Source organism: Triturus cristatus, chromosome 3_2 (genome assembly GCF_964204655.1).
Source record: "Triturus cristatus chromosome 3_2, aTriCri1.1, whole genome shotgun sequence".
NCBI lineage: Eukaryota > Metazoa > Chordata > Amphibia > Caudata > Salamandridae > Triturus > Triturus cristatus.
This window is the reverse complement of record NC_140584.1, coordinates 1,150,019,157-1,150,038,534: the sequence shown is the minus strand read 5'-3', so window position 1 is coordinate 1,150,038,534 and position 19,378 is coordinate 1,150,019,157. Positions and strand designations below refer to the sequence as shown.

General features: G+C 42.0%; 1 long non-coding RNA gene across 1 annotated transcript in view; it reads left to right on the top strand.

Moving 5' to 3' along the window:
• The window catches only part of LOC146859291 (uncharacterized), a 110,785-nt gene extending 91,823 nt beyond the window's left edge, over positions 1-18,962 (top strand). Inside the window, exons 2-3 of the long non-coding RNA XR_014979755.1 lie at positions 16,981-17,104; positions 18,524-18,962. This is a non-coding gene — a long non-coding RNA (uncharacterized LOC146859291). The remainder of the gene's footprint in view (positions 1-16,980; positions 17,105-18,523) is intronic.
• Positions 18,963-19,378: the final 416 nt, after the last annotated feature.

The following is a 19,378-nucleotide window of genomic DNA, read 5'->3' as shown; positions in this document are numbered from 1 at the left end:
AAAGTAAGTCATGGGACTAGGATGACTGGCCATCACAAGATGACCACACACTGGGCACACATAAAGGAAGAACACACATACATGATGACCCTGGACAGCCTGCCTGCAAAACTGTGTGCAGAAACCCACTCAGTGCCGGCAGTGTCCCCCAACATGACATGTGTACAATATAGCCAACATGAACTAATCAAGTGAATGACAACTGCTGCACATTGTAAAATTACACCATTGCCCCCACAAGTATCTGGTTCAGGAAGAACTGAAGACCCTGTCACCCCAGAAAACTGATTCGTAAGTGAGCCCAAAAATTGCCTATGTTGAAGTGCCACGCAGAGCATGTGGCACAGTAAACCATATACACACAGCAAAAGAACGTTATTCACTAAGGGCACTGACAAAATAGACAACAGGAGCAACTGTCTTTATTCACACATTACACAGATAGGCACCATGACAAGAGAAGAGCAAGGCACAATATGCAGAGCATGTCCATGAGAAGCTGCACAGGGAATGTGTGTGACTGTACCTTTCCATGGTCAGCAACACAGTCAGGGGGTAACAATGTGCAGTACAGGCCCACCTGTATGAGAGACAGGTGTGTGAGGGTAACTAACACTCAGACTTGGCTGTCAGGCGGACTGGCAGCTGGCTGTGTCTTGGGGACTGTTGGTGCACCTGAACGGGAAAGAGCGGAACAGCTGAGGATGAGCTATCACTGGCTGTGCAAGCCGGAGGGCTCCTTGGACGAGGAGGTGTAGTGGCACATGGAGGTGGAGTCATAAAGACGGGAGACACGGTGTGGCTGGGAGATTGTGGAGGGGTGCCTTTCCACTTCTTGCAGACTCTAAATGTCTTGCCTGACTTTGGATCAATGGGAAGTGGTGTGGGCACAACAGGCACACTCACCACCAAAGCTGCATCAGGTGCAGGCGCTGGCACCCCCTCTGGTGATGTGCTTGACCCAGCAGAACACTTTGCCTGGCTTCGCCTCTGCCCCCCCTTCCCCTGTTTACTAGGTGTTACCCTTTCAGTGCACTCCGGCCCCTGCTTCACTGGGCTTCGAATGGGAGTCGAGGTGGTGGGTGAATCTGCCTTGGAGCCCTTCCTAGGTGTACCCTTGGCATGCACCACCTCCTTGGTGGGCACAGACACTGTATGCTTCTCTTTGCGCGATGCTTTAGGGGCAGGAGAGTCCTTGGATGGAGATTCCTCTGAGGCATGTGTGCCTGAGGCCTGTTGTTTTGCTTTTTGTCCACTGGTGTCGCCTGACGGGCTTTTCTCCCTGCGCTCTGGGTGGCTTTGGTCTTCTGTGGGGATGGTGTCTGCGGCCGGGACCGCTTGGGTTGCTGCTGCTGTGTGCTTTGTGTGCTGTATCGTGACTTTGATGTATGTGGACAGTGGTCACTATCGTCAGACGTGGCCACTGCCAGGGGGGGTGGACATGGTGCAGTTCGGATCACTCAATTACCCCCTGCTTCCACGGACAGAATGATTTCTCAATCACACGCACATACACACATCATACGCTGGTGGGGCCCATAACACCAACATTCATTCTCTCAAACTATCCGTGCCTACAAAGGGATATCAAATCCTAACCACAACTGTTCTTTTTGATAGAGGAAAACCACTTCTCCTGAAACACCCTAACAATTCCTCCATCAAGAGGTCGGTCGAATCATTTAGTTGTTATTTAGTTTAATGACACTTTAACTCTCAAACCAGATCAAATAACATTTCAATGAAATAATCACCCGACACAGTAATTCAAATAATGATTTTTCTTTATCTAATTTAAATGCAGATTAAATCTTAATAATGCAATATTATCTTTTGTCATATTTACCTATTCTGGCTAAATGTCGTTCTCTAAGTCAGAACTGGTCCTCAGTAAATTCATCAGAGTTATAAAGTCTCCGTCCTCTCCGTCAGCATAAAGATCTCTGATCATCGATTCTCCGTCAATAACTTCTGCATAAAGTGGCGTCTAGCGTAGAGAGCCTATTCCCTCTCTAGTCTACTAATATTTATACTAAAATTTACATATTAAAGTTACATTTTCTCATTTTCCAAGCCAACGATTGGCTGAATTCAAATACATCTCAATACATTAGGAAACATTTTCAAATTTTCCCATGTGGAAGAAGTCTCACAGCAAATGTATGGGAAAGACTAATCCTTAGTCCTAAATGTATCAGTTCATTGGAAACAGGTTGGGTTCGACAGTTCATATTTCCAAATAGCAACATTTGCTTCACATTCAGGGGCATTGGCACCTCGCCCAGGGTAGTCTTCATGGGCATGGTCTGACAGGTCACACAAGGGACACGGACGAAGTCAGTGCAGGCGCCTTTCTCCATTGTTCAAATGATGAAGTAATGTACTTTAGTTAGGTTTCAGTCGGCGGCCATCTTTTGGCAGGCCAGAATAGTCAACTTTAAGCAAAGAAACACAAAATCGTAATTAATACATAGAAATGATTAATACAGTGTTATTCCCTTGCTAATACCCTTATGTGTATGCATTTATCTAGCCATATGCAGCATTCAAAGCCGTTAATTGCTGGTTTATTTAAGCGCAAATCACAATAACATTACTCAAGCAACATTTATCGTTTTAATATGCATACAAACTTAGTTCACTTATTATTTTAGCCATGCAATGCATTCCCACATGTGTTCTTTCTGTTTATCAGGTTGGTTTAGTACCTTCACATCAAGCTATTGATTATTATAATTAATTATTAATCATTTTAATATAAACTTATATAAATGGATTGGGTATATAAAAAGAAAACATTTTACCCGCTCCATCAATCCCCCCTTTGGTGATTTTATCACCACAACAAAACCCACAAAAAATTAATTTGTTTCCCCTTTTACGGAAATTCGAAATGTTTTCTCTTTCATCTTCCCTTTTGGTTTTGTCATACATACTCTCTTTCCATTCTTCCAATTCTATCTCATTAAAATATCTTTCTTGTTTCTTTTCCTTCTTTTTGAAAATTTCTCGTCTAACTTTCTTTTTATTTCTTCTATGTCTGCAACACATACATCCTAATCTAAGTATTAATAATATGAAAATCACACACGTTAATGGAAATAGTATTTTCCCTAATATAGTACTACCTAATTTACCTAAGAAAGCTTTAATAACAGCCCTTTTATTACTAATTCTAGTCCAGATACTTTCAACCTCCAGTGGTTTTATTTCATCATGCAATTCTGTAATATTTTTAATATATACTTTTAGATCTTTGCTTTCATCAGGAATGTAAGTGCAACAATATTGAACTTTCAGCATTCCACAGACTCCACCCTCTTTTGCCACTAAGATATCAAGGGAAGTCGATTTTGCATAATCATAGCACGCATAGCAACCATTTCAGTATTTACCAAAAGAAATCCTTCAGCAGTGCTTGTTGACAAGCGATCCACTATGGTTGACAATTTCCGAATATTATTTGCATTCAAAGATATTCCCACTGCTGGTATCAAGGCTCCAAAAATATCACCTACAATTTCTAACCAAGTTTCTCTTCTGCTACGCATTAGTAGGTTATGTGGTCCACTATTTTCTACTCTATCCATGTGAAAGATTTTTGGAAAGACCAGGCCAACAGAACATGTGCCATACCAATGGTCGGGCAACCTGTAGTAAGCCTTGTTCCCACAAATATAGTACAGTCCAGGGAAAACTGGATCTTCTCCGCCTCTAAATCCCCATCCAGATGCAATAAAATATGTATCATGACACTCACTTGTCCCTATATAATAATAATCATATTGGGATCTTTCCCTCATAATGCATAATTTGCCTTTCTGTGGTGAATCTATAGCTATTGTTGGTCTAGCATCACCCTTTGTCTCCTTTTTCCCATCTATTTCCCAAATGTTTTCCCCTTCTTTATGTCCTTCCGCATTTTTGTGTATTTTCAATCTCCTCTCTTCAACCATACCTAAAAATGTTTTCTCTTCTGTCTTTAAACTACAAGTTAAATTGTTCTTAAAAATATATTCTAAAGTTAGTTCTTTAGATTCTATAAAAATCTCACCTAGTACGTTAGCAGTTTTAGCTGGATTCAATTCATTATTCATGGGCAATTGTCCAAGAATGTTATCTATATTAGACAGATTATATTCTAATTTCCCTACTTGATAAAATATACTAGTTAAAACGCTACATGTTATTCCATAAGTTGCTGGGAGGTGATGATAAGTCACCCCTTCGGAGACAGAGGTAGGTAATTGCATACATACGTAGCAATCCCTTACGTCCATCGTTTTTACATATTCATACAATAATTTTGAAAAAACGTTGCTAGAAAAATCAGTTATAGACCTATCCTTGTGCACATGCTCAGTACTTGTTTTAAATGGAACTACCTTTTGTGAACTCTTCACTATGTTAGTCATATTCTCTGTATGTCCCTCTAGTGTATCTAAAGTTACTTTGAAAGAGATCAAAAGTTCGAGTACGCTCCAAAGAAGCATTAATAGTCCTGTACAACGACAACATGTCTTGCACCATCTTCTCATAAAGGTACATCTACTCTTGTTATCATCTATGTTAGCCATCTTGTTAAAATTGACCGTGTCTTTTGACTTAGCCTCTTCTACTCCGCTTCTGGTAGTTTTCATGCAAGAGTTAGGACCTTATCAGGTGATCCAAATACTTCAATTTCTTATTCAATCCTTTATATTTTCTACAAGGACCTGCTTGAAATCACTCAGCTTGGCCTCTCTTCGTTTTTCACTTCCTTCTCGTCATCCACATACAGAATTTCCTGATCTTCCGCTTCTTCTCCGATATCGGATAGGATAACTCTCAGGATTTCCACTGTTTCTTCTTCCTTCAATACTTTCAGTAAAGCCTCCTCTGGATTTCCTTGACTATCTACCTCTTCTCCTTGTTCAGGCAGTGCCACGTACGTCCATTCAGGTGACTTATACTTCTGGTTTTGTTTTCTCGATTGTTTGTTTGCTTCAGACACTTCTGTCTCTCCCTCTTTTTCTCTGTGCTGACTTGTTACTTCATTCACTTGTTCAGCTTCTGAGGGTTTGACTCGTGTCAATCGATATCTCAATCTCTTTATTTTGTTTGGCCAAAGGTCTCCTTTAGCATTCCCTCTTGTTTTGCCGTCTTTACTGTTTCTTTCCTCAATCCAAGTTCTCTTCCTTAGAACTCGACCCTCTGGTATTTCAGTTTCACTGTCTTCAGATTCTGGTTTTTCTTTTTCAATAGTCTCTTTTAACACCTCTTGTGTTTGCCCTACTTCTGTCCCTCCTCGGGTCTCCGGCACGCAATTTTCCTGCTGACTACTTGTCCCTTCACATAGCTGGGTGTTGCAGTTCCCTAAACCTCCTCGGGGGTCTTCCGCAATCTGTCCCTCTCTCTCTGTGACTGTCCCTTCTTCTCCTTCCAGAATTTCCTCAGGTGGAACTTCTACTCTCTCATCTGGTGTAAATGTTACTTCTGACGGGACATTCTTTCCTTTCCTCTTCTTTTTTCTGTGCTCGCCACTGACGTTTTGCCCGTCTCCAGAATCTGAACCATCTGAAATCTGTAATCTCTTTCTCAGAATTTCTTCTCTTGGAGTCTGAACTAGTCTTGGCTCCTTTTCCCCCCTTTCAGGATTTTCTTTTGATTTTGCATTCCCATCGCCTGAATCATCACTTGATCCTGATTCATCGAAATATTCTTTTCCAATGCTATCTGCTGGATTTGGAACTCTTAAAGTGTGACTCGCATGTATCCAATTTTTCAGTCCAGCACACTTCACAGCTGTTGTTGTAGTCAATATCACTTGTCTTGGCCTTCCCCACCTTGGAACCAAGCAATTCCTTCTTCTGTGGACTTTTATTCTCACCCAGTCACCTGGGCTTAGGTCATGGGCTGGTTTTCTCTCAAGGGTGGTGGCGTCCGCTCCAACCTGGTGAAACACAGAATGGACTGCGTCAGCCAGGCCTTTACAGTAATCCAAAATCATGTCATCAGTTATTGTCATCAACTTGTTGACTGGAACAAATACGTGTCTCATGGCTCGTCCCATGATAATTTCTTGGGGACTCAAACCTGTAGTTCAGTCTGGAGTAGATCTAATTGTCATCAAGACTAGAGGCAAGACATCAGGCTATTTTATTCCTGTGGCTAAACACATTTTCCCTATTCTGTTTTTGATCGTACCATTTATTTGCTCAACCACACCAGAAGCCTCTGGTCGATATGCACAGTGTAGTTTTTGTTGTACTCCCAATGCTTCATAAATCAATTTCATGATCTCATTGTAAAAGTGTCCTCCTCTGTCTGATTCTATGGTTATTGGGAACCCGTATCTTGGGATGAATTCCCTCAACAAGAGCTTGGCCACTGTGATTCCATAATTTCTTCTTGTTGGGTATGCCTCCACCCACCTGGAAAACAGACAAACTACCACCAGAACATACCTCAACTTGTTATAAGGGGACATTTCAATGAAATCTATTTGCATTCTGGTGAAGGGTCCTCCCTCTCGGCCTATTGTGCCTAGACTCACCACTGTTTTCCTTCCAGGATTGTACTGCTGGCATATCAGGCATCTTTGACAGAGACTCTCTGCTATCAACCTGAATTTTGCATTGTACCAGGTCTGCTTAAAAGCCCTTATCATGGCATCTCTTCCCAGATGTCCTTGGCCATGATACATCCGTGCCATGGTTGACATCATGCTATCAGGCATTACTGGTCTTCCATCCCGATAGACCCACACATGATCTTTCTCCCTTGGTGCACAACCTGCTTTTACCCGCTGCTTCATTTCTTCATCTCCTGCTTCATCCTGCAACTGCCTCACTTCTTCCCATGTTCCCACAACGATAGTAAACATTATGGAGCAAGAAAACATTTCCTTTTCCTTGGCCCTATTGATCGAATATAGATTTCGGGCACAGTACTGAGCCATGTCATTGGCATAGCGATTCCCAGTAGTGATATAATCACAACCCTGACTATGAGCAGCACATTTTACAACTGACAGTTCCTTTGGCAACTGTATTGCCTCCAGCAATTTTCCCACCACTTCTGCATTCTTTATAGGAGTTCCACTTGAGGTCAGGAAACCTCTCTGCTGCCAAAGTTGGCCAAAATCGTGGACAACTCCAAAGCCGTACTGGCTGTCTGTTATCACAGTCACTCTCACATTCTTCCCAATTTTGCATGCCATAGTCAATGCCACTAGTTCTGCTACTTGAGCGGATTTAACTCCTTTCAAGTGTGATGCTTCTATGACTGCAGCAACTGTGCATATAGCATAGGCTGCACTCAACAATCCTTCATCTGTTCTCAAGCATGACCCATCCACAAACAACACATAATCACTTTCTGGCAAGGGTAAATCTTTTATGTCAGGTCGAGGTTTCGTGCAATAGTCAAGCACATCCATACAATCATGATCAACATCATCTCTTACGTCCACTCTCTCTGCATCAGGCAAAAGTGTAGCTGGATTCACATTCACACATCTTTCCAGACTCACATTGGTTGCACCTAGAATGACCTTCTCATACTTAGTTAGCCGACTATGTGACATGAACTGTGTTCGGCTTCTTGTTAAAAGGATCGCCACATTATGAGGTACGAACACTCTTACTGGATACCCCATCACGATTCCCTCACTCTGCTCTAGGCTTCGGCATGTAGCAGCTACTGCTTTCAGACATCCTGGCAGACCTACCGCCACTGGATCTAACATTGACGAAAAATATGCCACTGGTCTCCTTTGCCTTCCATGTTTCTGTATTAACACTGAGAGTGCACATCCGTTTCTCTCACTGCAGTATAACTCAAATTCTTTCTCATAGTCTGGCATTCCCAGAGCCGAGGCTTCACAAAGACTGTTCTGTAGTTGTCTGAATGCTGCCAATTCTTCTTTGTTCAGTTCAAGGGGGTCTTTAACCTCACTTTTCGTCAATTTTACCAATGGTTTGGCAATCAGGGAAAAGTTACTTATCCACTGACGACAGTAACCAACCATCCCTAGGAACATTTTCACCTCTCTTTGGGTCATTGGAGGTCTCATTCCTCTAATAATTCTGATCCTGTCTATGGTTACTTTCCTCAGCCCTTTTCAATGGTATGACCCAAATATTGTACTTCTTTTTTACAATATTGCAATTTTGTCGGAGATACCTTTAGTCCTCCATCTGCCAAACGATTCAGCAAAGCTATTGTGTCCGTTACACAAGCCTCGCGTGTCTTTGACGCCACCAATAGGTCGTCAATGTATTGAACCAAAACTGAATTTTCAGGCATGGTAAGACTTTCCAGAGATTTCTTTAGCAACTGATGGAAAATTGAGGGGCTCTCTGTGTACCCCTGTGGGATTCGGCACCATTCCAAAATACGTTCTCCAAATCGAAATGCAAAAATCGGCTGGCTGTCATGATGCAACGGAATGGAAAAGAAAGCATGACATAAATCAATTACTGTGTACCATTCTGCATCATGGGGAATCTGATATAAAATCACTGATGGATTTGGAACAATGGGACAACATGACACAACAATCTTGTTAATCTTTCTCAAATCTTGCACAATCCTGAACTTCCCATTGGGCTTTTTCAGTCCCATTATAGGTGAGTTACATGGACTGCTCATTATTTCTCTCAACACTCCCTGTTGAATCATTTTCTCAATTAAAGGTGTCACCCCTTCAATTATTTCCGGTGTCAGTCTATATTGGGGAATGTTTGGATAAACTACTCCTTCTTTTAGTGTAATCTTTACTGGATCTATATTTCTCATAAGGCCTACATCTTCTCCAGTAAAATCCCAGACTCCTGCCTTCACTGACTGCTTCAATTCTTTGGGTAACTCATCTGGGTTAAATACTGCATAAGTTCCTGTAAGTCCATTTTCTTGATTAGCTATTGTCATCTTGTAAAGTACATCCTCATCTGGTGTCTCAAATGCTATTCCGTCTGGAGTACAGAATATGGTGTAATTCATTTTGCACAGAAGGTCCCTTCCTAACAGATTCACAGGACTAGTATCGCACACCACAAATCGGTGCATGTCTGTGAATTTTCCTATTGTAACCTTTACCGGTTCGGTAAGGTAGGTCCTAATCTGGGTGTTTGACACACCAACTACTTGGATTGTTTCATCCGAGAGAGGAAGATTTTTCACATCTGCTGACCTGACAGTAGATCGCGTAGCTCCAGTGTCTACTAGATTAGTAATGTTTTCATCATTAACTTTCCCATCCACAAATGGTCCTGTCTGATCTATTTCTAGAGTTGCGCCAAGTACGCACCCTTCTTCCTCTCTTCGGCACCGTCAATAAATCTCCTCTGACTCACTCTCGTCATTTCGCAGCCAATATTGTGACACAGCGCTCACGCGTTGCGGTTTGTTTACCTGTTCTTCATTGTAGAATCCCGTTTCTTTGCTATATCTTTGGGTGTTCCTGCTTTGCGGTAATGGCGGTTTTGGCACCTGATTCTGTGGATTAACAGCGTTCTGCTGTTGCGGCGGTGGGCCACTCCCTTCACACTGCACCTGTGGATTCAATGATGGATTTTCATTATTAGTACTTGGTGGATATTTACACTCGGATTTCCAGTGCCCTAACCTTCCGCAATTGTGGCATGGAAACTTCTTTTTAGCTTCTTCTATATTACCCTTTCCTTTTCCTGGGCCAAATCTCGGTTTAATACCTGGATTATTAGCTTGTTCAACCAGCTGAGCTTCCTGTCTCTCTGCGACTTTCACTTGAGCCCACATTGCCTTTTCTTTCAGTTTTCGCTGCTTTGCCTCAATCTCATCACTAAAGTATTTAGCATGCCTTAGGATCTCATCTATTTTCTTGCTCTGTCAGTCCACGGTATGCTGCTTAATCATTTCCCCAATCTCGGGACGCAAACCATACACAAATCTGTACACAAAATGACTTAGGTCCTTTTCTCCCAGATTGTCATCTCCACTGAACTGTTTGAAAGCTAATATTAGCCTTTCATAGGACGCGTGAACTGACTCTTTCGCTTCTTGATGGGTTCGATCTATTTCAACCCAGTCTGTTTCTTTGGGAGGCACTTTGTTTTTCAAAAACACCATGACCTGTTCATATTTCTTCATTACCTCTGGGTCTGGTGCTTCTGTTTTGGGATCTCTCGGGTATTCTTTAGTTGGCCAATCTATCACTATCTTGCATTCTGCCCATAAGTCTGCTGGCACTATTATATCAAACAGACTATTCAGATAAATCCACAGCACTTTTGACAATTTAACAAATCTGTCTACCTGTCTGTACCACTCGACCGGCTTGTCTCGTAATCGAGTGAAGTCATTCGTAAATGACAAAATGTCCTGTCTTGTCCATGGGACATGCACATATACCCCCCCCTGGAATCTCTCTCATGGGGAACTCTGTCACTACCTTTTCCCTTTCTCTCACAGGAAACGCTGGAAAAGTTCTGTCTGAGGTATCATCCCGCTTCCTATACCACCTGTTTTTCCATTTGTCCACATCTCCCCATTTCCTCAACACTGTGATTATGTCCCTAATCTGCCCTATTCGTCCTCCAGTGTTCAGATTCTCAATATCCTTTTCCGTTAAATTCACTCGGTAAGGCTTCTGTAAAGCTTTTACCTTGTCCATGTCAATTCCCATTTCACTTGCTATTTCTGCTAGTCTGTCATGTAAATTCTTTGCTCTCCAAGTGATGCTTTTACACAAAAACAACTATTCCTCATCTTGGTAATTTTTCAGCTTTTCTGTGGGGATGGTCCCTACTATTAATTCTTCTAACACCATCCGTAATTTTGCCACATCAATGGTATGGGATTCTTTCTCTTTACCTTGCAAACCCTTCAGCCATTCGCTCAATTCGTCTGTAGTTATACCCACTGATTTTTCTACATTCCCTGGTTCCGTCAGTCTTTGTGGTTCGAGTATTGGCCCCCCTACCATTCTGCTTCTCTCTACAGTATCAGGATTATAAAAAGGGTTATTTGACACATGTAGTTCACCTTCACTCATGGTGTGTCTCCAAGGATTCTCTTTTGCTCTCATCAGGGGCTGTTCTGTCTGTCTATTGTTCACATATGGAACTGTTAGACCATGCTCACTTTCTTTCTGCTTCTCAAAAATGGGCATAACTGGACCTATGGTCACAGGAACTGTAACTGCTTCTAGATTTTTAGTCAGTTCTCTTATTTTCTCTGTTAGTTCTAACTTGGTTTTTGCTAGTTCCCTCGAATTTTCACTTCCTACCTTATTTTCCATCTCGCGTTCCCTAAGAGAATTCCTTCTCTTTACCTCTGGAGTCGTAACTTCTGTTGTAATGATTCGCAGAGTCTCCCTCACTGATTTACCTGCGTTTGGCGTTTCTAATTCCTGCCTGTATGGAGGTGGACTTTTGTAAAACATATCATCTAAAACATCGTCTTCTGTTTCATTTGCTCCGTACCTTCTGGTTTCTACATTATGTTGCTTCTCTATGCATTTCCTTCCCTCACTTTCCCCTGCAGTTCTTACTGGAAACAATCCTTCAGTCATACTTGCGTCTCGCCACCTTCTCATTCGATCACAATGAGTTTCGCGATCGTTCGGCCGTCCGAACACATCTCTATCTACTGCCATTTCTCTGTTTTTCTCGCTCATGCATCTCGTCTTCCCACTCTGTCAACGCCTCAAACTGCGTAGGCCTAGGTCGCGGATCTAAACTCATCATCCTCTCCCGTAAATTCCTTAATATTGCCAAATTAAAGGAACCATTTTCTGGAAACGCTAAAACTCCGTTTTCCTTTGTATACTTCGCCCAATTGTCTAACCAGATGCAAGTATGGTACCCATATTTCGCAACCATGAAGGATGCGGGGGTTTTCGTCGGAGGAAGTAACTGTCCTTCCCTAGTCACAATCTCTTTGTCTTTCACAAACCATCCTTTTATTTTACTAAACAAGGATTTCTTCTTTTTCTCGGGTGAATGATAATACATTTTCCTTTCTCTCGCAAACCCTTTAGTCTTTTCTGCAACTGTACGATCTTTAGTCCAATAGCAACGCGATTCTCAATCACGCACCAATCCTGGCGCGTCTACGTCACTGTCACAATCTCCAATCCCTGCGCGACTCACACTAACGCACCAATCCTGGAGCGTCTACGTCACTGTCACAATCTCCAATCCTAGCGCGGTTCACACTAACGTACCAATCCAGAGTGTTTTACCCCTCTGACTAGCCGTCCAATCCCAGCGCGGTCTTCCTGGCGTCAACAGTCGCTGCAGCAGCTCCTGCTCCTGACTCCTGTCTCCAGTCTACCCCTCCTTTACAAAACTACTCGGTAGACTTTGTTTCAATTTTACAATACTTGTTAGTTACAACATACAAACATCTCCATTGTCTGCTCCGCTAACCACAGAATAGCAAAAGACCTTTCCCACGAGAATCCTGTTTTCTCCGAGAGCAGTGCTTACCTCTGCCCTACTACAGAATCGTTACGTCCGTGGGCAAAGTAGCACATCCCTCTACTTCACCCTTCTACCAAGCATCAATTAACTGTTTTCTCCAGAATTAAGACACATAGTTGGAAACGCAATGCTCCTGAGAAATAAATCTAGAGTTTCGCAATTAACCCGAATGCTATTTCATTCACGCACTTTCACACAAGAAAATATAGTTCATTCACACAGAATCCTGTCTTTTCCAAGAACAGCGAACAGTCTGTCCTACTACAGAATTTTGACATACGTTAACAAAGCAGCGCTTACCTCTACTTTGTACTTCTAACAAGCTCAGAGAACACCTGCTACCTTTTCAGTGATAAGCGTTATCGGAATGCCAATTGGTTTCCTGGTACCTAAGACCAAAATTTCACAGGTAACCCTTTGCTATCATTCACACCTTTCTCACACAGAAAATATCACTAATGGTAACACTCGGCGATGCTACCGAATCGAACCCAGACAATGCGTCTTGCAACTTTAATTGTCACACGTTTCTCCCGTGTACCTACGGGCAGCCACAATCCCGTCTTTCCCGAGAGCAGCACTTACCTCTGCTCTACTACGGAATTGTTATCAATTCCCGACTTCCTACCTCCCAGAAGCCGTACAGACAACATAAAACTCAATACGACTTCAACATATAGTGTTAGTATATATGTCAATACCAATCAATAATCGATAAGTTATATACATGCCAAAATCATTAAACCGAAACAATAAAAACCATCTCTAGCTACCAGAAATACTGGTGCAGTTCGGATCACTCAATTACCCCCTGCTTCCACGGATAGAATGATTTCTCAGTCACACGCACATACACACATCATACGCTGGTGGGGCCCATAACACCAACATTCATTCTCTCTAACTATCCGTGCCTACAAAGGGATATCAAATCCTAACCACAACTGTTCTTTTTGATAGAGGAAAACCACTTCTCCTGAAACACCCTAACAATTCCTCCATCAAGAGGTCGGTCGAATCATTTAGTTGTTATTTAGTTTAATGACACTTTAACTCTCAAACCATATCAAATAACATTTCAATGAAATAATCACCCAACACAGTAATTCAAATAATGATTTTTCTTGATCTAATTTAAATGCAGATTAAATCTTAATAATGCAATATTATCTTTTGTCATATTTACCTATTCTGGCTAAATGTCGTTCTCTAAGTCAGAACTGGTCCTCAGTAAATTCATCAGAGTTATAAAGTCTCCTTCCTCTCCGTCAGCATAAAGATCTCTGATCATCGATTCTCCGTCAATAGCTTCTGCATAAAGTGGCGTCTAGCGTAGAGAACCTATTCCCTCTCTAGTCTACTAATATTTATACTAAAATGTACATATTAAAGTTACATTTTCTCATTTCCCAAGCCAACGATTGGCTGAATTCAAATACATCTCAAAACATTAGGAACATTTTCAAATTTTCCCATGTGGAAGAAGTCTCACAGCAAATGTATGGGAAAGACTAATCGTTAGTCCTAAATGTATCAGTTCGTTGGAAACAGGTTGGGTTCGACAGTTCATATTTCCAAATAGCAACATTTGCTTCACGTTCAGGGGCATTGGCACCTCGCCCAGGGTAGTCTTCATGGGCATGGTCTGACAGGTCACACAAGGGACACGGACGAAGTCAGTGCAGGCGCCTTTCTCCATTGTTCAAATACTTTAGTTAGGTTTCAGTCGGCGGCCATCTTTTGGTAGGCCAGAATAGTCAACTTTAAGCAAAGAAACACAAAATCGTAATTAATACATAGAAATGATTAATACAGTGTTATTCCCTTGCTAATACCCTTATGTGTATGCATTTATCTAGCCATATGCAGCATTCAAAGCCGTTAATTGCTGATTTATTTAAGCGCAAATCACAATAACATTACTCAAGCAACATTTATCGTTTTAATATGCATACAAACTTAGTTCACTTATTATTTTAGCCATGCAATGCATTCCCACGTGTGTTCTTTCTGTTAATCAGGTTGGTTTAGTACCTTCACATCAAGTTATTAATTATTATAATTAATTATTAATCATTTTAATATAAACTTATATAAATGGATTGGGTATATAAAAAGAAAACATTTTACCCGCTCCATCAGACAAAGGGACCGGAGCTGGACTGTGAGTATGTGCCTGTTGAAGGGCAGACGTCACTGTTGATGACAAAGCCTGGACTGTCCGGTGCAGCCCACCCACGTCTGAATGTATGCCCTCCATGAAAGCAACCACCTGGGCCAATTTCTTGTCGTGGTCAATGAAGGCATTGAGGAGAGCTTTCTGGCGCAAAAGGTCCACAGACTCAGCACTGATGGCAGCAGGGGGGACAGGGGCAGGGGTGCCAGGGGTGAAGGACACTCTTCCCCTCTTACTGAGGCAGACACGGGCAGCACCAGAGGAAGTGGCGGGGAGGGTGGGCACTGGCCTCTGTGTAGTGGAAGACGATGCAGAGTCCCCGTTCCCTGTGCCCTCCAACATGGATGCATCCTCGCTGGCATCAGATAATGTTGTGCTTTGCGTCTCAGGCTGGGATTCCTCCAGCAGACTCCTGTCCCCCTCTGAGGCGCTGGTGACATCCGTGTCACTGGGCTCCTGTGCAGCTGTTGTGCTAGTTTCACCCCCACTGGTGTCCGTCCCCTGTCCCTCCGCGACCACAGGAGATGCTGCATGAGAGAGAGAGATGTAGGGTCAGGTCAGTGATAGCAACAGAACAAACATATGCAAGCAATGCATTACAAAAGATGACCAAATCTACATGTTGCACACCACCCTGTGCAATCACATTGTGCCAACTCACTATATAGACTCAAGCAGTGCGTGGAAACTGGAAACTTAGGCATGAGTGAGCCATGTGATGACCACACATAACAACACCCTGCTTGTGGCTCTGTTCAACCAGACACATTATGTAAATGCAATATAGGGGCAGATTTACTAATTTCTTTCAACATAACACAACAACCAACTTTGCTTCACCATACTGCACTGCACAGTGCCATATATACTAAGATATGGTGCCGCTGCTGTCATTTCCTGCAGTGGGGCTATAAAAGGATGCCTTGTGCAATGCACAGCATTGCAGAGGTTAGTGTACTCCTTCTAGCATGTTCAAAGTCTTGTGTCTAGACAAACATAAAAGAATCTCTTGCATTGGATGTTATCTGCACACTTTAGCTTTGCTTGGGTTTTTTGAGACGTGAATATATTTCTACATGATCACGCTTGGATCAAGAAGGCATTAATTTTGACAAAAAACAGGTATGGCTGTCTTAGAAAATGGGAGTTCACTCATTTCCTCCACATGTTTGCACTTATCCACCAAAGTAACACAGGAGTATTGCCCCTCTGACGCAAAGCAATGCATAGTGCTTTTCGCTCTCAGAAAAGGGTACCTTTCCTGCCCAAAACACCCTTTCGAGATCTTTATGTGATATTTTGTGCATTTCAACAACACAAGGCTTTAGGAAAGCTCGGTCTTCATTGACTCAGGAGCATATAGAAGGAAGAGAGAACAGATTTAAGAAATGATTCATGAATTTGAATCCACGCATGCATTGATCTCTGCATTTTGATGATTGTTGCCCGTGATCCTTCTAGCCTGTTGGATAGCTCAGTGGGTTAAGTGCCTGCTGTAGGCATGTGTGTGTAACATGCAAGTCACAAGTATGAATTGCACTAACGCAGATTGTACCTTCTGTTCTTGAGAGATTAACAAAATAAGTATTATGATTTTATTAGTTAATTTGTGCAGCAGTTGTTCATGGTAAATGTAATTAGGGATGCCTTGTTCATGTATGCCTGTGATTACACAAAGATGCATTAGAGCATCAGCTGTGGGTGATTGGGTACTGCATCTGCCTGGGGAACCCTTACCATCTGGCCATGCAATGCTGAAACACACTGACATTGACAAATCCAATAGCTCTTGCATTGCCCAGACCGATTGCCTTTGTCAATGCTTGTTTTACAAAGCAACACACGGCGACACAAATCACGTCTTGTGTGGTGTTGTAAATATCTACTGGCATTTTGCGTCATGACAAAACATGTTAGTAAATCTGGCTACAAGTGTCCTGTTACAACGCCACTTTTAAGTTGGGATGAGAGGGTGTGGTGTAGGGGGCGGTAGGGCAAACCTAAAAAAGGGAAGCATAGCCTGTGCCCGTCCCACGCAATGCATGGTGCTCTGAAATTGGCCAGTGAGTGTTAATCAGTTTCCAGTTAAGCAGGAATATTGTGATACCTTGCAGGTTTAAAGTGTATTTTAATAATTTGATTTTGTGTAGTGCACAATCTACCATCAGTATGGCTTCTCGTCTCTGCCACAAAAATATGTAGAGATGACCTTGGAAGTACTCCAGTGTTGGTCTGTGCTCACCTTGGTTTCTAGGAAAGATACTGAGAGGTGTTGTCCAGAAGTCATTTATGTAAATCGTTCAGTATGTCTTTGTGAAAGAATGCTCGCTGCTGACAAAATGTTGTGTCCTACAGGTCACGCGTTCGAATCCCGGCAAGGCAGACAGCTCCAACCTTCCGAGGTTAGCGAATTGAGAACCATGAATTGATTACTATAAACATTTTATATATTTCGAGGACAAAACTCAGCAGAGATGTGGTAAGTAGCAGTAGATATCAAGCAAGTTATTATACTGAAATAATATGCATTTAAAGTACTACCAACACACAAGGAAAGGGTGGGTACCTCTTTAGTGAAAACTCTTTAACATTCCTATTAACCTAGCATCCTCATCTCCATAACCAAAAAACAAACTCAATTTTGCACTGAAATGCCCACCCTGTGAATGGAAAAGCCAGGTAACCTTGTCCCAGTGTTAGGGAATTTGAGAGTCAAGGAGTTGTGTAAGAGAAGCACGTAGCAAAGCGTTTCCTCATTTAAACACATTTCTTAGAATTATCCAGGGTTGTCAAAAATAGTCATAATTTAGACCCGAGAATGCCAGCTATGTTCTCCCTGAGCTGGAGGTTTACAGTACCTGTATCCTGTCTGCTGGGCGCTTTAGCTGAATGTAAAATATTTTAAAATAAATGAACTGAGGATACATGTCTTGTGGCACTTCTCTGTTTTTTATATCCTTATAGCAACAAAAACTGAATGTTCTCCAGTTAAGCAAGACTGGTATTTGGTCAACTTGATATCTCGTCTAAAAAACAGGAACTCACCCCCTAGATAGGAAACCAGTAGGCGGCGAAAACAAGAGGCAAAGCTCAGATCCGATTTCAAAAGTTTTTGTGCCATTTACGGGAAAAACCGCCTGGCTTGACTCAGGATCTGACCGGGCTCCAGTTCATATGAAAAAGGACGGGAAGGAATATATCAGTCGGTGTTTTCATTCACATGTCTCCATCTGGCTGTAATGGTTCTGACATTGTTGACTTGGGAAGGGCATTCATTCTGAATTCCCCAGAGTTGAAGTGGAACTTAAGGACTTAGGGCGTGAATTAGATCTTGGTGGATGGGTTACTCCATCACAACGGTGATTGATATCCCGTCCGCCTGAATATAAATCCCATAATGTACCCTCATAAAATGTATTTAAAATTATTTTACATTCAATTAAAGCACTGAGCAGACAGGATACAGGCACTGTAAACTTCTAGCTGAGGAGGAACATAGATGGCATTCTCAAAGCAAAATTATGACTATTTTTGACTAAGCTGAATAATTCTAAAATGATATCCCAGCCAACAAACTATAAATCCCATTATATCCTATTGGATTTATGTTTCAGCGGCTGTGATATCTGCCACTCTTGTGACAGAATAATCCATCTGCCAAGATCAAAATCCGTCCCTTAGTTATGACTGACAGATTATATTTTTGTGAATTTTTTAACCCTCTGAAATTTCTCAGCCAAGATGTCCCCTGGCAGCCTTGGTTAAACCCAGAGCTGACCCCTGCTTGCCAAGGTTGCTAATGGAGAAAACTTGGATTTTTCAATGAACCTGAAGAGGGCTGAGGTAAAGTGATTTTTGTATTTTATTTATGTATTAATATAATTTATTTCTCATGCAGATTTGGTCCAAAGTGACATCAGAGCATGTTACATAGGAGTCGAGAGGATAAACTACGAACCGATATTGAAGAGCGTAGTGCCACAAGACGCAGTTTTGAAACACAAATATGCCTCAATGTTCCTCACTACAGTAGATAAGATTTTGCTTGGCCTCAACAGAGAATACATTTCAAAGCATGAAGATGGGAAGGCTATGGAGGGAAGACCTTGCCCAACATATTTTTTATAGCTAGGAGATAGACTCAAAGGAACAGACTTTATGTGTTATAAAAAGCATGACAAAACAAACAATGAGAAAACCAAAAGACTTGCAGACAATGTCAGACTGATTGTCTTTGCCCATGAAGGTGTTTATTTTAGAAATTGAGACAAATATTGGCAGCCAGGCGTCCTATCGCCGCACCACCTGAAGTTGTCACCAATTATTAAGCCAAGTTGCCCACCTCAAAATGACCAGATACCTATTGGCCATTCATTAGACACTTTAGAACATAAATTGAGAGGCAATAAAAACCAAAATGTAGCACACACCAATTTCTTTTTTTATTCCATTCCTTTTCAACAGGCGCAGCCAATGCATTTCGCCTAATCATAGGCTTCCTCAGGGCACAGACATGCAAAAAAGTGATCTATTCCTTGTCTGAACCACATTGCTACAATCTATCACAGCGTTCTTCGTGTTGCACCCACTTATAGGGTTCCTCAGGACACAGGCATGCAAAAAATGTTCTACTCCTTGTCTGAACTAGGCCTGGCCACAGCTTGCTGAGTTTTAGTCCACAGAATTATGTAGAGTTGCCGAAAAACTCTGCGAGATTTCGCGGAGATCTGAGAGAGGGTGGAGTATCACATCA